This window comes from Plutella xylostella, chromosome 26 (genome assembly GCF_932276165.1).
Source record: "Plutella xylostella chromosome 26, ilPluXylo3.1, whole genome shotgun sequence".
Lineage (NCBI taxonomy): Eukaryota > Metazoa > Arthropoda > Insecta > Lepidoptera > Plutellidae > Plutella > Plutella xylostella.
In genome coordinates this window covers 7,107,907-7,126,315 of record NC_064006.1, presented here as the reverse complement: position 1 = coordinate 7,126,315, position 18,409 = coordinate 7,107,907, and the positions used below count along the sequence as shown (strand labels likewise).

Below are 18,409 nucleotides of genomic sequence, written 5' to 3'. Positions count from 1 at the left end.
ATTACCAACGACCATTTTGCGAAGAATAATTTTCAAGAAACATCGTTTATCTGTGAAAAATATGTTAAATTCATACAACTTATATCATTCATAACTGTGCGGTGGTGGTACCATCCCTGCTTCATTGGATGCACTGATACGGTGACTAGAAGAATAAGGTATAATATACTTCTTCTTCTTCTTCAGGTGCCATCTACTATCGTAGGTCGGCTATCATTATGGCCACTTGGGCCCGGGAAGTCGCAGCTCGGAATAGCTCCATGGTGGACATATTGAACCATTCGGCGAGGTTCTGTAGCCAGTGGGTTCTTCTACGGCCAGGTCTTCTTAGAGGCAAATCTATTTACGTGAAAACTAAACATTCAATTTGCTTTATTTAATGCTTTCGACACTTTTAAGTATGGATAGGCGCTACCATCCCACCACTGTACAAACAAAACTTGACCATACCCCGAAATCACTATCGATAAGAAAACACATTTCTTGTTTACTACCCAAACACTAGCGCTGAGTCTTAATTCTGCTAAACGAAAGTAACAAAACAGTTGTTTTTCGAAAGCTGATGCGTAGATGTATATGTATATATGCACTCACGACTGTAATCCCCGAAGGCGTAGTCAGAGGTGGCTCACAAGCGAGCCACCCACTTTTCGCAGCACATTTGTACTCACGTGATAGGTTGCGGACTATATCGCCGTTTTGGGATAAGTACAATGCGGACCTAGGATGCACATCAAGAATCTAGATGAGCAGGTTTCCTCACGACGCTTTCCATCACCGTAAGAGCACGTGGTATTATTGAAAATTATGACATGAAACTGTAAGAATGAAATATTTCTCTAACGACAGCAAAAAAACCATACCCGATTCGGAGCTATGCGACCAAACTCAAACTTGTAACCTCTATTCCTCACCCGTTGGTTGCAAATAGCAGACTAGTCCCCAATCCCTATGCCCCATATTTGCCCGCTAGGGATGTCCCCAGTTTTAGCCATCACATATTTTATTCGTCAGTTGTTTGTCCAAGTTGTATATACAGCAAACGAACTGAGAAGGAAATCGATTTTATGTGTTGATTATCTGTATGTGTGAGTGTGTATGTGTGTGTTCGAGGGTATGTTTACCCGGCTGGCGGTTTCCGGGCACTGTTATGAGTAATTACTGGGCAGTTTGGCAATATTAGCTTGTTGCCGTTCGCTGTGGTCGGAAGGTTGCTTAGGATTTTAAGTAAATGCTAATAATTTTAGGGGTGCGCCATAGGGCTATTACGTAACTACATGTTAGATTATGCGTACGTCCGTGGTAATATGGGCAATTGGGCAGTCAGCAACTGACAATGGATTTTTGCCCCCAATGTGACAAGAAAAATAAGTTTCTTAAGTTTGTTGTCCTTTTTTTCTTTACGATCAGGAGTAGCTTTGATACTGTAACCAAAAATAACACTTTGGCGCTTAAGTACATAGTTTTAAACAATTGATATAACTCGTCGCAGTCGTAGAACAATGACGGATCTGCAAAACAGCAACTTTACAGGAGAGCCAGTTAAAGTTTTTAAACAACGTTTTGTTCGATAAAATGAAAACGGCTGAAGCGATTCATTTGAAATTTGGTCACATTATTATACGAATGGACTTTTGCAATATAGCCTGTATAATTAGTCTGTAATAAGTCTAGGTTTCCTGAAAAATCAGATAGGTCATTGTTCTATGTATCCTACTATGTCGCATTATATTGTACGTCGTTTTTTTACGGACTTTTATTGCGTATCTAATGGCGTATTATACTTTTCGTCGTTGTTTTAGGGAAAATATAGAAAAATTCAAAGACGGATCTTTAAATAACCTATTTAGGAGGGTGCTGATTGCGCTATATATTTTTTTGTTTAGGTCCTAATTTTTTTTACCAAATACAATTATTTTATAAAATGTTTTTTGAAGACCCCATTGTGTCCAAGCATCAGCCAATAATCATACAATGCTAAACATAGGCCTCTCCCAAGGAGCTCCACAACACTCGGTCCTCGGGCTTCCTCATCCAGCCACTACTGGCCACCAGCCTACGGTTGTCCTTATTTGTGACTCGAGAATTCGTCGACCCCAACGGTTATTGGTTCTTCGGCAGATATAGCCAGCCCACTGCCACTTCAGCTTGCACATTTTGACAGCTATGTCGGTAACCTTAGTCCTCTGACGGATACCCTCATTTCTGATACGATCCATCAGAGAAACCCCAAGCATAGCACGCTGAGCGACTTTAAATCGGTGGACCAGTACTAACCACCTATCTGCCCCATACGTCATCAGAGTCATCACTAGCAAGAAGCACTGGTTGAAGAAGACTTTTGTCTTCAGGCTCTAATGATAAAAGTCTTCTTCTCTGATCAGGGATGGCCCAGGAGAATATGTGACGGAGTTTCCCAACTCAATTGTGACATTTGTGACCCTTTGGGCAAAGGTCTCTTCCTGGGTCTTCCAGCTATCCCTGTTCATGGCCTATTCATTCCAGTTCCTACTAAACACGTCTAGGTCATCCCGTTATCTTCTTCTGGGTCTGCCCCTGTGCCGGCGGCCGTTATCGGCTACCCATTTGGTAGCATTTTACCCTACCTATTCGGCTGCATACGACAGACGTGCGCCGCCCAGTCTCACTTCAGTTTGGCGATCTTAGCACCCACGACGAAGGACGCGAATTTCCTGCCTATCTACCTCAACCCTACGTTTCGTGCTGTCATGTATGTTGTCTTCGAACGGTTCACCATTAGTCCAACTTCAAGGCTTGCCGTGGATAGCTCTCGCAACATTTGTTGGAGCTCGGGCGTTGAGTGGGAGAATAGGGCAATATCGTCCGCAAAGCCGAAATTTGACTATTTTTTACTTTCGAAATTGATGTCCTTGTCCTCCCAGGACTGTGTCAATTTCTTGAAGACCTCTTTGAGGAAAATTGTAAAGCGTGTACAGCGAGGGTCGCCTTGTATGACACCCTTTTCAATCGGAAACGTTGGACCAGTACCAGGTTTTTCCAATTTCACGTTGGCTGAGCTGTTTATGTAGATAGTACCAACGAGTTCGATGTAGGTTGGATGAATTTTGTGGTGTTAAGGGCGGAAAGTATTGCTTGATGGTAGATACTGTCGAAACCTTTTGTATAGTCAATAAATACATGGTAAAGTGGTGTGTGAACTTTTCAATAATCTGATTGAGCGTGTATAGAGGGTTCGCGGTAGAATAACTAGGTCGGAAACCGGCTTGTTCTGGTGGTTGATGTTAGTTCAGCAGAAAACGGATGCGATTGTGAATTATTTATACATGTGTGATGTCAAGCTAACGGGTCTATAGTTTCGGAGGTCGGATTTCTCACCCTTTTTATGGAGAAGTAAGTATAATGTGAGAATTATAGAATTTGCGGGGAATTTTTACTGAAATTAATACGTGAATAAAGTGGGCTCACCTATTTTTAAGAGGAAAAGCCCCAGTATCAATCGAATGCTGGTGATTGTGGAACAGCTGAGGAAAATTATCATCCCCAAGCAGTTCAAGATGATCCTTACATAGCTACGGATAAGATGATACCAATTTCCTTAATTATTTACTGCCCGCAAACAGTAAATTCACTGCTGTCCGATCACGTTGACTCCCCGCGATTCCATTCACCCCTAGAACTAGAGAATTTACTGATTGTGGTCTGTCAATGAAGGAAATTGCTGTCATCTTATCCGTAGCCATGTAAGGATCCTGTCAAACTGCTTCGCGATGGTCATTATCCTCAGCTGTTTGACAATCACCAGCATTCGGTTGATTGATTTTAATACACCGTACCTAATTATAACTAACTTCTCAATGATTTTAGCGAAAACTAGGGCTTTTATTTTTTTTAAACAAAGTTCCAAGAATAACGACGGATTTAAGAGACCGTCTTTGTTCTATGGGAGAAGTATTAAAAGAATATTTACTTGGAAAACAGAACTTTTTAAATAATAATTATAGCAAAAAAACATTTTAAGTACTCATTACGTGTTCTATGTGCTCCTACAGAGAACACTGACAGAACAAACAAACCGTCGCGCGGCAGCGGGTCGCGGGGGGCGAGGGTCACCACGGGACATGGACGGGACGGCACAAGCGCCCATGTTCTACGCGAAAAAATCAAAACCGTCAGTGTTCGACTCTGTATTTCGCTTATTATAAAAGATTTTTTAAAAAACTTTTGTTGTATAGGTAAATAATGAAATTTTAAAGAAGAATCTGCAATAATCCGAAAATCGAAAAAAATCAGATCCGTCACTGTTCTACGACTGCGACGAACTAATTTCCAACTCCTTAGATTAAAGAAAATTTAAAGTCCAGCGATATTTGCCTATGTTATTATAAAATATTTAACCACAAAATCTATGTTAGTTTATTAAAAAAAGCGTAGCATAGGCGTAAAGTAGAAATTTTGTATCGTACTATGGTACTCTCAATTTAGTATCGTAAAAAATATTTCCTAAAATTAAAACTGACCAACAGTTTTTACGTAAAAAAGAAAGCTATACTATTTTCATTTGTTTTTTTGTGACATGATTTTGGAGAGCCACTTAAACATACATGAGTGGTATAGCGTTGAGTTTAGTGTGGTCAATTCATTTTTATTTCGTAAAAATATTTTTGAACTATATGCACTCCAATAAATATTGTTCCATAAATAAATTAATTTTTTAGCGGTGAGATAAAATAGTATTTATGAATGTTAGTATTAAAATAGAATATTTTTTGTTTCATACAACTTGAACTAGACGTTCACGACGACTTAAGTTAAAGAACTCAAATTAAATTAAAATGAATCAAAACAATGACAGCAATAAAATATTTCCTCAACGTCAAATTCTAATATTTTATATTCATCATAGTAATCAAACTACTCTTTGTTCGGAAAAGGGTCAAAGGTCATTAGATAAGAACCTCAGATAACAATTACCTGACTATTAGAAAAATCTGCCCTAAGAACAGAATAGAATATAAGTTTATTATACACCACATACCGCTGGACTGACGACCTTAGGCGGGTAGCCGGTAGTGGTTGGATGAGGAAGGCCGAGGACCGAGTGTTGTGGCGCTCCTTGGGAGAGGTCTATGTCCAGCAGTGGGTGATTATTGGCTGATGATGATGATAAGCCACATAATTATACACTTACAGACTATCATCATCATTTACGTCGTTAAACATAATAATATATTTTTAAAGTGAATCTAAATTGCGGTAATACCTTATAATGTTTATTTCTATCATTGGCAAACTTTTCTGCACACACTACCATATTAGTTTCCTTTTAAAAAACAAAGCAGAAAACATTGTGTGGCGTCCAACAGAAAGTGAAACTTTCATATCCCAGTATAGAAAAAGTAGTACACAACTTTATCTCTCGCATTCACAAACCAATTCCTACCTTCCGGCTACAAACATAAGGTCACAATTACCTGCAGTGTAAACTTTGTCGCCGAAGACAATTTTAGCTATTCATTTCTAGTCACCTATTATGTACTGAAAGGCGAGGACAATAAGATTGTTTTTAGCTTGTCGCGTGAACTGAATAAAACCTTGTCATCGACTCCAAGTGTTGAGAGGCAAACACTAGTCTGTAAAGTTATTAGGATAAGGTTGTAGGTAGCGCGTTTGGGGTGGTAAATGGAACTTTGTCGAAGTGTAGTGAAACTTATTGGTTCGCTGAGCAATGTTATTAGCGAGTTGCGTGTGTAGTGCGATATTCCTCGTATTGTGCGATATTATGCGGGAAATGCACGAGCTATTAAAAGGAAAAAGGATTCTCGATTGAAAAGACATCGTCTATGAGTGTGAGAAGAATACTTGTCATAATTTCAGTAAAGCACGTCTAGTTAACAAAATATACACATAAAAATCTTTGTATTAGAAAAATATCAACAAATTGGGCAACCGAATGGCTTAGTGGTTAGTGACCCTGACTACTGAGCTGAAGGTCCCGGGTTAGATTCTCGGCTGGGGCAGATATTTGTTTAAACACATATATTTGTTCTCGGGTCTTGGATGTGCCCGTAAAATGGCAATAGGCCCGCCCCCTATTACATTGGGACTAACATAACACTGGCGAAAAGTGGTTGCAGCAATGCACCTCTGCCTACCCCGCAAGGGAGTACAATAGTACAAGGTGTAAGTGTTTGTTAATTTGTTTTTGTTTTATCAACAAAGAAATTGTCAATTTTGTACAGCGAGTGTAGCTGCTACGAATGCTACGCGCGTAGCAATGTTAGTGCTACGCAGTGCTACGCCGTAGCAGAGTATATTTTCATTTTCGTGTACTGAAAATTACAGTAATTCAGGGAGAGTTAAATTTTCGGTCGATATTTTTACCCAACTTCAAAAAAGTAGGTTCTCAATTCGTTGTTTTTTTATTTTCTTTCTACAAAAAATATTTAGTTGTGTCTCAATTTTTCGGATGTGCACCATATACCAGGTTTAGATAAATTGCCAACTTTCGTTACAGGTATTTATGACCTAAACTGTACCTACATTTAACAAAAAAATTACCGTTAAATGTTAATTAATATTATAACATTAAAAAGGATATACTTAAGTACCGTGGAATATCGATATCTATTTATTTCATCCCGCATAATAACAATAATAATGGTACAAATAAATATTTTTACAACTCCTGATCAGGATCCGAGGCTTTTCTAAAAAACATAACAATGAACTATTTCGAGGAAATAATATCGGTGACAATACATAGAAAGTACGAATGAAATACCAAAAATAGGCCTGAAATATCGCCTATTATAGAAAGATTCTTCCCTCTGTACGACTCCCTGGTGTGTTAAAATCAAGTTATAACTATCGCGAGGCGAGAGTTATTGTATTTTATTCAATGGGTGCGTAAAATATGAGGCTCGGTAGGTTTTCTGTTATTGAAAAAGTCCTTCGATTTTGATATAAGAATAGAGTAGGTAATATAAAAGATAATAATATGGAATAAGCGACTGAAGAGACATATGGGATTCGCCAATATCTTGCGTATTGGAAATAGGCGTAGGTGGTTTTTTTCAGATTCCGGAAATGCTTATTTTTGCAATATATTTTTCGACAGGATATACAATACACGTTGTTTCAAAAAGGTTGGTTGGAAGAAATTGCTTCTTGGCAATAAGCCCGTCTTAGTATACTTACACTACTTTTTAAGTCCATTTTTGTAAATGTGTATTTTTTATTCAATAAAGTGTATATAAATAAGGGTATACTAAGTTGAAACCTACGTGTGCAGCATGTTATTATATCTAAGTCTTGGTCGTGACATTTTAGTATAAAGAATATTATTATTATTCGTAAATTTTAAAATTCTGATTTAATTTTCGGGCTTAGATATTATAACATGCTGCACTTGTAGGTTTCGGCTTAGTATACCCTTTTTGCAACACCCTGTATATTTTAAATTTACCAATATTATTAAGTACTTTTTTGGTTAGTATTTGACTTTATGTTTGGTAGCGTTAATCCAATTTTGCATTTTGCACGTGGAAATAACAATAGTTAAACAAGAAGATAAGAAAGAAAGAAAGAAAATAAAATAAAATAAATTATAGCAAATTATAATAATACTCTAACACAGTTGTAATATTAAAAACTTCAGCTATGCATCTTGAATCTAAGAGCAGAGTAGTTTAAAAGTAGAGGTAACCATATAATAAAATTTGAATTTTGTTACTGAACTTACTCAACAGGTTAAACGCGAACCTAAACCTAGTTCAAATTTTTTTCAGGTAAGATCGAATTTTAATGTTACGTGAGGTAGGTATTACTTCAATAAAATATATTTTTTAAAACCTATTTGAAACTTATTTGAATAATTATTGCAGACATGGTCAAAGTAAGTATAATTTGTAAGAAAAATTTACAAACAATGCACTCACACACAGACAAGGTTAAACTTATAACACCCCTCTTCGCACTCTGTCGCGGGTTAAAAAAAATGTTTAAAAGGATACATGAGAAAATACATTTAAAACGGTATAAACGCCATAAGTACGCAACTTCCTGTATTTATCTTATTCTCCTTTTCTGTAACTATTCGCCAAAACAATGGCATAGCTTGAAAGCAAGAATTAACTAAACCGTTTATTTACGGTTCTGTCGCATCTGCCATTGGCTGGAGCTGCTTTTAGGGATCCGTAGGTAACAGAAATTCCTTAACCTAAAAACTATTGATGGGCTCTGTATCAAAGTGCATTTTTGTCTATGTAATTAAAGTAAAAGAATAATTGAAAGTCCAATAAATAGGGTGGAGGACCTCGAATGCTATGTTTTTTTTTTCTATCCGTGACCATATTATTATTCAGTAAATTGAATTTATTGTATTCGATTTGCTAAACGATCAAATCCAATGATTTTTTTAACTTTTCTACCAGCATAAGCATTTCGAGAACTATACACAGTAAGTAATAATTGTTTGTTTCTTTCATAAACGAAATGAAAACACTTTTCTATCCGTTTTAGTTAAAACCTTAGGCGGGTAGCCGGTAGTGGTTGGATGAGGAAGGCCGAGGACCGAGTGCTGTGGCGCTCCTTGGGAGAGGCCTTTGAACAGCAGTGGATGATTATTGGCTGATGATGATGATGATAGTGAAAAAAATCTTTTTTCGAAATACCTATCAAAATGTAAATAACTACGGAACCCTCCGAACTTGACGAACATTCAGCTGAGACGTTTAGCTTCACTTGTTTTATTTCAGTTCCAGTACTTTTAGTTGATTCGGAGAGTCTCTTTACTAGGAGCTCTTATTGAGAACCTTTTGTCCTTTGAGTAAAGAGTTTATGTACTGTAGGAGGCTGTATTGTGTTGCGGATTCTTCAACCATCTACGAAGGCTGGCTGGAAGAAATTCTTTTTGGCTGTAAGCCGGCCTTTGTGTACATTCCCTGTGTTTTAATGAGTAACTTTGAAATTTTTACTTATGCATGTATGTGTGTGTGGATATATATTTTTGGAGCCTATAGTGCTGAATCTTGAAATGGATTTCGAATTATAGCATTTTTTATGTCGTCGATTGACGCGTGGCTACAATTATCATCAATATTATTACAATAACTCGAACAATCTTACGGCGGAACCCTAAAAATAATAAAATCTGAACCCATCACATTGACTTATCCCCTTACACCAAGCATCTCTTCAGACCCCCACAGTCTTTGATGGTTTTTTCTCGTCTCATTCTTGTAACAAAATTATAATACATTCTAGTTAAGTATCAAAGCTTAAAATTGCAACAAAGTTCATATGATAGTATAAGCTCACTAAGCGAATTTAATATGATGAAAAAGTTCGAGTGACCTTTTTCACTGCACTTGAGTGTAGTAAGAACGCCCATGTATTGAGAGACGATGCAAAAGATAGTCTTATACACTCACGGGCAATGAAAAAGTTCCACTCACAAAATACCGACGCCAAACAATCCCATTTTTTCAAACATTTAATTACAATTTTGAATAAAAGTATTACCGTTCATAGTTGGCAATATCCTGATGCTCTGTTACATGTACTTCAATGTTGCAGAAAGCGTCATTAAGATACCCTTTTCCGTATAAGAGAAATATGGTGCTTTTCTCAGTGGAACCTTTTCATTGCCCGTGAGTGTTTTAAAATATTGATTAAATAATATACTTAATTTATTTATTTGAAATAAAATACGCAGTGGGATGGGATACTGCCTACCGCGTGGAGATAATGGCAATAAGCCTCCTGTCTTGGAGGAGGCATTTTTTTCCTGTAGTAGATTAGGGTTTTTACGCCCCACTATTATTACCATTGTGTAAAGTAACCAAGTGGCTAAACTGAAACAATACCCCACAAGCTTGATCGTTTATACCCAAACCAGTCTGCGATACGCAAACGATAAGTCGTAAAAACGTCACAAAATACTCCCGATTTTTACAGTCTATCCGCCATAACTCCGAATATTGGAGAAGTCCTCTCGAAGCCGGCGACTGTTGCCACTTACATCCCTTTTCAACGATAAATAAAATAAAAGAGCATCAGACATTTTTATTGGCGAATCAGAGAGGAGAGAGTTGCGTTTTGCTGCCACTAGGTGGCGCTAGAGAGCAGATGTGTAATTTTTAATAAACCTACGGTCTACGAGGGGTGTTGTAAGTTTTGACGTTTGTGAGTTTGATCAATTATGTTCACGATGCTATTCGAAATAGAGGAGAATTCCAATGCCGTTGAAATGCGACAACGTTCTCAAATTGTATTAGTGAGAGAGAGAGAGAAAATTGTTGAGAATAATTAACAGTATGACCAACCTATACTCTGTATAAAAAGTATATTTGCAACATTAGGGTGCCCGTGAACCATAATAAAATCTCACGCATCCTAAAAATATTTGTCGCCACCAAAAGTTTCACACGGGATGGTCAAAGCAAATCGATTGGAAAATCGTAACCTAGATTACTGGCAAAATACTTTGAGGGTGAAATACATAGTTTACATAATGACCAAGTGTGCTACCTGTTAAAAAGGTTACAGGCTACTTTGTGGTGAAAAAACAAAGAGGTAGATTTAGATTTTGAAGTGACAGTCATGGCCATATATGCCGAGGAACCGAATTCTGGTAGGGTAAGCAAGTTCTCGAGTGAAGACCGCGAACAAGAAATCATAATGTAGGTCTAGCCCTCCGGCGACCTTAAACAAGTGGCCGGTAGTGGCTGGATGAGGAAGGCTGAGGACAAAATGTTGTAGCGCTCCTTAGGAGAGGCCTATGTCCAGCATTGGACGAAAACGGACCAACAACGAACAAATTCATAAACACAAATAGCAACTTTAAACCTAAAACTCGAATCACGACTCTAATTTCCGCTTTCGACCGAATTTCCCCCAAAACTCCATAACATTTACAAATACGAAAGTTCTCATACAATTTAGTATCAATATAACAATATTTTATACGAAACTTTAGCGGGAAATCAGTCGGGAGGCTAGGAGAGGCAATCGAAAATAAATCTGAGGGGAGGGTTATATATTTTTTTTCCTTTAGAAAAAAAGTTGAGTTGGTACCTACGAGCCAGTGTGAGCAGTGAATAGGCTCCTGAAACAAATTAGCTGGATTCAAAACTGGGTTCCGTAACTCATGAAACTGTAATTTGTTTGATCTTTAGCCATAACATATTTAAAAAGACGATAATTATACGTTAATGGAATAAACTTAACTTATCTCTAAACTCATATTTCGAAAAAAACAATGTCATATTTATTTATTTATTTATTTATTAATGAAGCATGGAAAACCAACAGCATGGAATTATAGAACTAGGAATAGTTAAATTAATAGTAACAAACATGCCAGTTAAAGGTTTTCACATATAGAAACCTTATACTTTACTTAAAATTTACGATTAGCATCACAGTGAGCTAACAAATGTATTAATAATGTGGTCCTTAATTGAGTTATAACTACTATAAAATAGATCAACACCGGTATTGCTACATAGACGGTTGTATGTTTCGGCAGCTCTAATCACAAAAGTGTTATGTCTATAATTGCTATTTGAGCGAGGGATGGAAAGGAGGGGCCGAGAGCGGGTCCTCCTGGTTGGAATCCGCAAGCCGAGTTTGTTAAGTAAGTCTGGGCAGTCGACTTGGCCACGAAAGGTTTTCACCAGAAAAATTACATCATTTATGTCTCTACGTAGGTCGAAGAGGTAGAAGATGCAATTTGACACATCGTTTGTTGTAGTCCATACTTGGGAGTTTGAATTTGAAACCTAAGTACCTATCTTACAATTTTTTTTTGGATACGTTCAAGCCTCCCAATGTATAAATCGTACTGCGGATTCCAAATTTGTGACGCATATTCAAGGTGGCTTCGGACGTAGGCACAATACAGTATTTTAATAGAATATATTAATGTTTTATAGTCATATAAATGTTATCTGACGAATAAAATTGTTGCTGTCACTGTCTTATACAAACATTCAGAAGTAACAACATCAGATTTATTCCTTAGATAACATTTATATGACTATTCAAAAAATTGTTAAATAATACTATTTTATAGTTCTTTAAGTGACATTGTTTTTCTATTTTATTTTATGTGAAATTGAATTAAATATATTTAAAGATTCTCTATTGAAAAAACAGCCCGTAATTAAATATGGTTTTATTATTTCTCCGCGAGAACCCGAAGAAGTTAAAAGAAGCTCCTCTGTGGGTGGCTTCCCGGCTCTCCAACTTATTCCCAAAGATTTCGTTATTCCTTTCATCGTGAAAAAGAATGTGTTATTTGTATATTCCGGTTTAAACACTCGAATGTTACTTTTAATTTTGAGGCAGGATAATGTATGAATTATATGTATAAGTTTTCTTAAAGTATGAAACGTAATATTAAGTACCTATATATTATTATTTTGATATTATATTTTTGTTTTCCTATTTAAAATAGGTATGAAGAAAATTACAATAAAATAATGTGATAATATTTCCTAATAATCCTATTCAATACTCAATACTCAATACTCAATCTTTTATTGCATCCATAAGTAAGTTTTACAGGTGTTAAATATATTAAATTAAGAACTATATGGACAGTCTACTTTGGTAATTGAATGTGATTCCTAGCGAATCCTTGTAATGAAAACAGTTTCCTGAAACGTATATATGTCTACTTCCACGGAAAATATCCTGGTTTGAGCGATGCTACATGGCCGCTGTGTGTGTGTGTTGTGTTAGCGTCGTTGTGTCAATTCAGCGATAACGCACCGTCGTTCTATAAATCTGACATGCCACACGATGCGTTGCGTCGTCGCCCGTCACTAACGCAACGCACACACAACGTTCGGTGACCCATTTAATTTTATTTGCACCAAAAACAGAAAATCATACAATATAAAGCTTAAAAATAAAAACAGGACAAAAAGGCCTTATTGCTTATGCAAGCTCTACCAGACAACCTTTGGATGGAAGATTTTAGTTACGCACTTGTTCCAAGCTAACATATTATAATTCCTTTCAGTGTATTTTCTCTAATTATAATAAGTAATACTAAGAACTGCACAAAATCTAGGAAGTTAAACTACGTGACAAGTTCAAACAGCATTACTCGACTTTTCCAGCCATTCAAATGCGGGAAGCATCATTGAAGCAGCCAATTGCAGCTCAGGCTTTGTGCCTTTCTGAACGCTGATTGGCTAATGACTAATGAGAGACGCTCTTAATGTATACTCTGTATAGTTCTCATTTGTGTAATTGGTTCCCTGAAATACAGTCATGTAGAATGTAAACTTCCTTCTAATTTGATACTTAGAACGGTCCAATTAATTTGACGTATTTATGCGTTATACAGGGTGTTACACAAGTGGTGTGATAAGCCGAAAGGGGGTGAGTGGCCACTCAGGGGGTCATGAACTATGTAGTTGTGTTATTCACACACACACACACACGCACTCACGCCTTGTACTAATGTACTCCCTTGCGGGGTAGGCAGAGGTGCATTGCTGCACCCACTTTTCGCCAGAGTGTTATGTTAGTCCCAATGTAATAGGGGGCGGGCCTATTGCCATTTTACGGGCCATTGCCATATTACATCCAAGACCCGAGAACAAATATCTGTGTTTAAACAAATATCTGCCCCAGCCGGGAATCGAACCCGGGACCATCGGCTTAGTAGTCAGGGTCACTAACCACTACGCCATTCGGTCATTGTGTTATTCAACTTCTAGAAATTCGTTTTCGGCTCAGTATATATTATAATAGAACACTTACTACTTTATTGACTAAATAGGACACAAATTACAATTTATAATACAGTGGATACAACGGCAAAAGGTGGCCTTATCGCTAAAAACGATCTCTTCCAGGCAGTCTTTGGGTGAAGGAGAGACTTAAAGAATAAATGAGGAAGGTGTAGTAAACATTCATGTAAAAAAAAAATTATTTCCATAAGAACATGTTTTAAAAAAAGTATTAATTTCCATAATTCCATATTTATTTCCATGTTTAATAATAAATACATATACAATACATACATAATACGAGTATAATCAAAGGTAACAGCCTGTAAAATAAAAACAGATAATTGTATGATATTACAAAGTCAAAGTCAATTTTTTTTGTGGTGGTAGATGACTATCGACAAATAATTGTAAAATTTTACGTCGATAAAACCATTTGAATTTGAATTTATTCATCGTAAAAATATAAAATTTTCTGATGAACATAATTTTTTACAAACTTACTCTCCGTTCGGATAAGGGGACTTTCTGTCTAAGGAGAAGAACGGAGGCAAGAAACTCCTGAGCCATCTTTTCAATAAAAGACATAAAACTAGTTAGTATACAATACTTATAAGCTTAATAATTATTATTATTATAATATGAGCAGAGGTAACTATTTATCACAGCCATGCATTAACGTCCTCTAAGTAATCATCAATTATATAATAAGCTTTTTTACAGAGTTTCTCTTTAATGAAACACTTAAACTTATTCTCTGGCATTATACAGTACCCTAAAAACGATTTATTTACTTTCGCTAGACGCATCGCTGGAAAAGCCAGCTTATGCTTGTTCCTAGTATTAATGTCATGATTACTGCCAATTGTATCAAAAGTTGAAAGTTGAAATATTCTTTCGTACATACATTAAATTACTTAGGGTGGATTCGTCCAAACATCACGTTACACGAGAATAACTATACCGGAATTAAAATTATACGCGAGTAAATATCTAGGATAAGTACATTTGCATTCTACCAAGTTATACCATGATTAAATTGAATGAACGTGGAACGAAACTGTAATGCAACTAAAATAAAAATAGCTGCGTTTCAAAGCATGCAATAGAAATGACATGCCAACTTAGTTTGAATGGATTATAAAAGTATGAAATTGTTTATGTTTTAATATTTTATTCGCTGTTGTTATTCTGAGACTTTGCCTTTTAACGTACTTTTGTTTATGTTTTGACAGATGTGTTTATATGTCATTATGACGGTTTTCTAATCAGCTGATGTGCTGCCGCCATTACAAAATTACTCTCGGATAAGCTCGTTACACGGTCAATTTTGGCGGTATAACATTTTATTCTTGGGATAAGCTAGTTATCTTGGTTTCAGGTTTGGTAGAATGCAAAATCTGCTTACTCGCGAGTAACTGGTACTTTACTCGTGAGTAAAAAGTTACTCGACGTTGGCCGAATCCGCCCTTAGTTTTTTAATACCAATTCATTGATAAAGACATTTTATGTACATGGCCAAATCTTGTACCAGATTTTTTTTATCGGTAATCGGATTCATAAACTGCTCAGTTAGTATATTTTTTTAATTTCACTTAACCCTTTGTATTCCGCTCTTTTGTTTATTTTGGAACAAGAAAATGCTTAAAATACTTCGCCATGCTTCGGAAAGCACGTTTTTAATACTCCTTTTTTATCAGCAAATATTTGTTTTTTAATAAGGAAAATCTTTACATATTATTAACGCTATGAAATATTTCCACTTTCTTCATGTTTAGTAAAATATATACCAAGGTGGAAAAGCCGAACATCTTTTGTTCTACGATTTAAGGAATTTACTTCCCACACTAAGAAGCCTTAAATCTGAAAAAACAAAAAAAGTTGTTCAGAATAATCCTTTTAGCTTACTATATCTACCGCTTTTCCAGCACCATGGATAATTACTTATGAACAGCTAGGTCGATTTTGATAAAATATGGCTAAGAACACTCACACACTAAAGACACAACGAAATTCAAAAGTTATAACACCTCTCTTTTTTGACGTGGGTTAAATACACCCTTAAACGGATGTCCAACGGTAACAAAAAGTATTGTAACATAAATAATTTCAGTTCCTGAAAAGTCTTAATTTAAGTTTGGCTGCGTTCAGGGCGGGCACATTGTAACACAATTTCAATAATTACTCCCAAAACCCAACACTATTAAAAGTTTCCGGGAAAGTTCCGGGGAGTTCCCCCGATCCGGGCCCGGGTTCCGTCGGAAAGAATCTGCCCGACTCTCAACGGCAAATTTTAAACCAACAATGTAAGGACAGTGGATAGGGGGAGATGTCATTACACTAATGTTTTAATTAACATAACTTATAACTTAATCATCATCACCACAAAGCAATCATCACAAACCATTACGTCCCAACGGACTGATAATATTATTTGATGCTTTAAGTATATGGGTATATTACTTACCTATATACTTACTATTTTAAATAATATATATAGTGTGTTTTAGAGAAGTTCCGTTGTTTGTTCGTAAACTTTTGTTTAATGTAGCACAGAGACAGGCTCAAAAACAGCGTTGCGTTGCTGCCCTGCAGCTCGCAGCAAATGCTGAGTCTGTCCCTTTTTGTCTCCAAGTTATTAGTTTTTGTTTATTTTAATATGTATTATTGATACAAATAAAAACCTTTTTCTTTCTTTCTTTATTTCAATGCTGTGGCTAGGCCTTCCTTCCAATGAAGGAAGGGTTCTAAGCGTAATACATAATTACAGAGAGACTAGTCTTTATCCAGACATTGTGAAACAGGCCCTAAGCCACAGCACGTTGTAATACACTAACTAGTAGCTCACTTCTCCATCATCCTATGTGCTGATGCGGAAACCAGAAAAATACTCATAAAAGAGAAGAAGTTTTAAGCAACTTGCTAAGTTGAAGTTACAGTATTATGCTAAGTTATTTGCTCGGCAGAAATGTAAAAATCGCACATAATTGTCTGTCTAGTGCTTAGAATGAAATATGCGGGTCAGGGGGGCAATCTTTTTCAAACATCTACTATTCTACATACATTGGTTAAAATTTTCGTTCTCGTGTAATATTGTGCCTTACGTATGGTGTCAAGACAAAACCTTCTCGTGATTGGATATCATTTTTATCCGACATCGAAAAAAAGAGGAGGTTCTCAATTCGTCTGTATGTATGTTTTTTCGATTAACTGAAAGAGGAAATATTTTTTTTGAAAATTATGCAACAAATTTTAGTGAACGTTTCGGTTTTTTTTTATTAATTTACGATGAATTAAGTATATTTTCAAAGCCACTAAAATGTTCTGGATACGTCACTTGCGGAAGCTCCTTTTGGATACTCCATAATAAAAAAATAACACCATAAGACTTAATAAAAACGCATCCAAAATAAATACAAGAAGATATTTCTGCGAGCACCTATTCGAGTTAATAGAATATCTTCGGAACCCATAAATCGCATGTCATCTACATAAATAAATACTGACACATATCTGCCATGTAGGTATAGTTACGGCGCCCAAATAGCATTAAAATATTCTACCGGAATCGGGCACATAGCTAGAAATAAATAACTGGGTATTTCAGATTGTCTCTGCTTGGTCCAGGGTATCTATTGTAAAACAGTGGTTTTTAATATGTTACATCTAGGTACTACTTATGTAAAAGATATCGTAGGGCAGTCCACATCTAACTTTACTCGTTTGCAATCGCGCAAATAAATGTGTCAAATGTCTAAGTCTCTCTAGAGTGGTGACCCCGACATGATACAATTGTTTAGGCTTTTATCATAGAACAAATTTTAAATACATTTTCAGGTATCAGTCGCAACGGTTATACCTGTGCTTGCGAAAGATATTACTTTTAGCTGACGTACAAAACTGGTAAAGGCGAAACAGAGTAGAAAGTTTTCAACGTAAATCCATTTTACTTTCCATAACGACTTGGCGTAACCACTATATTCTCATTACCCTGTGCCCCTATTCCAGATATCACGGGCACAGCAAAATAGGGAAAAAATATACCAAGATAAGATGCCCCACAACGGTATGTGTGCGCCTTCGTTACTGTTACAGTGAAGGACCCGCCACACTTAGGCAAACCCTAGACCTACAATAATATTGTGTAATATATTTATTGTGCAATAAGTTTTTTAATCCAAATTACGTTTGCGCAATCTTTAATCTATTAACCCTAGACGATAAATTATATTGCGCAATATCGTCTAGGGGCCGCCTTACATGCATCAATGTGAACGAATGAATGAATGCTGACGAGGGACGAGTCTATTAAAATAAAACTTGGCGACAATATTTCGTCGTCGCGCAGGCTTTAAAATACAATTTATTATTATCGTGTCGATGACAAACGAACAAAATGCGTTCCCAATATAGGACAGAGTAGGTAAGTATATGCTTGGAGTTCGCGCAGATTTGCCTAGGTATAATTATTGAATGGATATGTAAATTCTTTCTTTTTGTCCATTCCGCACGTTCATGTCAATTCAGTCAAGTGTGGGAGCACCACAACGCCGGGACGCTACACAAATGTGTGTGGACCTTTATGTGAATTTCTCAGTTTTACGGCCATGAAAATATTTTGACTTTTACACCGTAAAAGTTACCTTTCTGTAGGGTAATCCTGTTCAGGGTAGGCGAAT

The 18,409-nt window shown here is 36.4% G+C and overlaps 1 protein-coding gene across 2 annotated transcripts in view; it reads right to left on the bottom strand.

Moving 5' to 3' along the window:
* LOC105379986 (alpha-2A adrenergic receptor) overlaps nucleotides 1–18,409 on the bottom strand; it is a 393,199-nt gene that overhangs the window by 350,883 nt on the left and 23,907 nt on the right. The gene's annotated exons all lie outside the window — the stretch shown is intronic.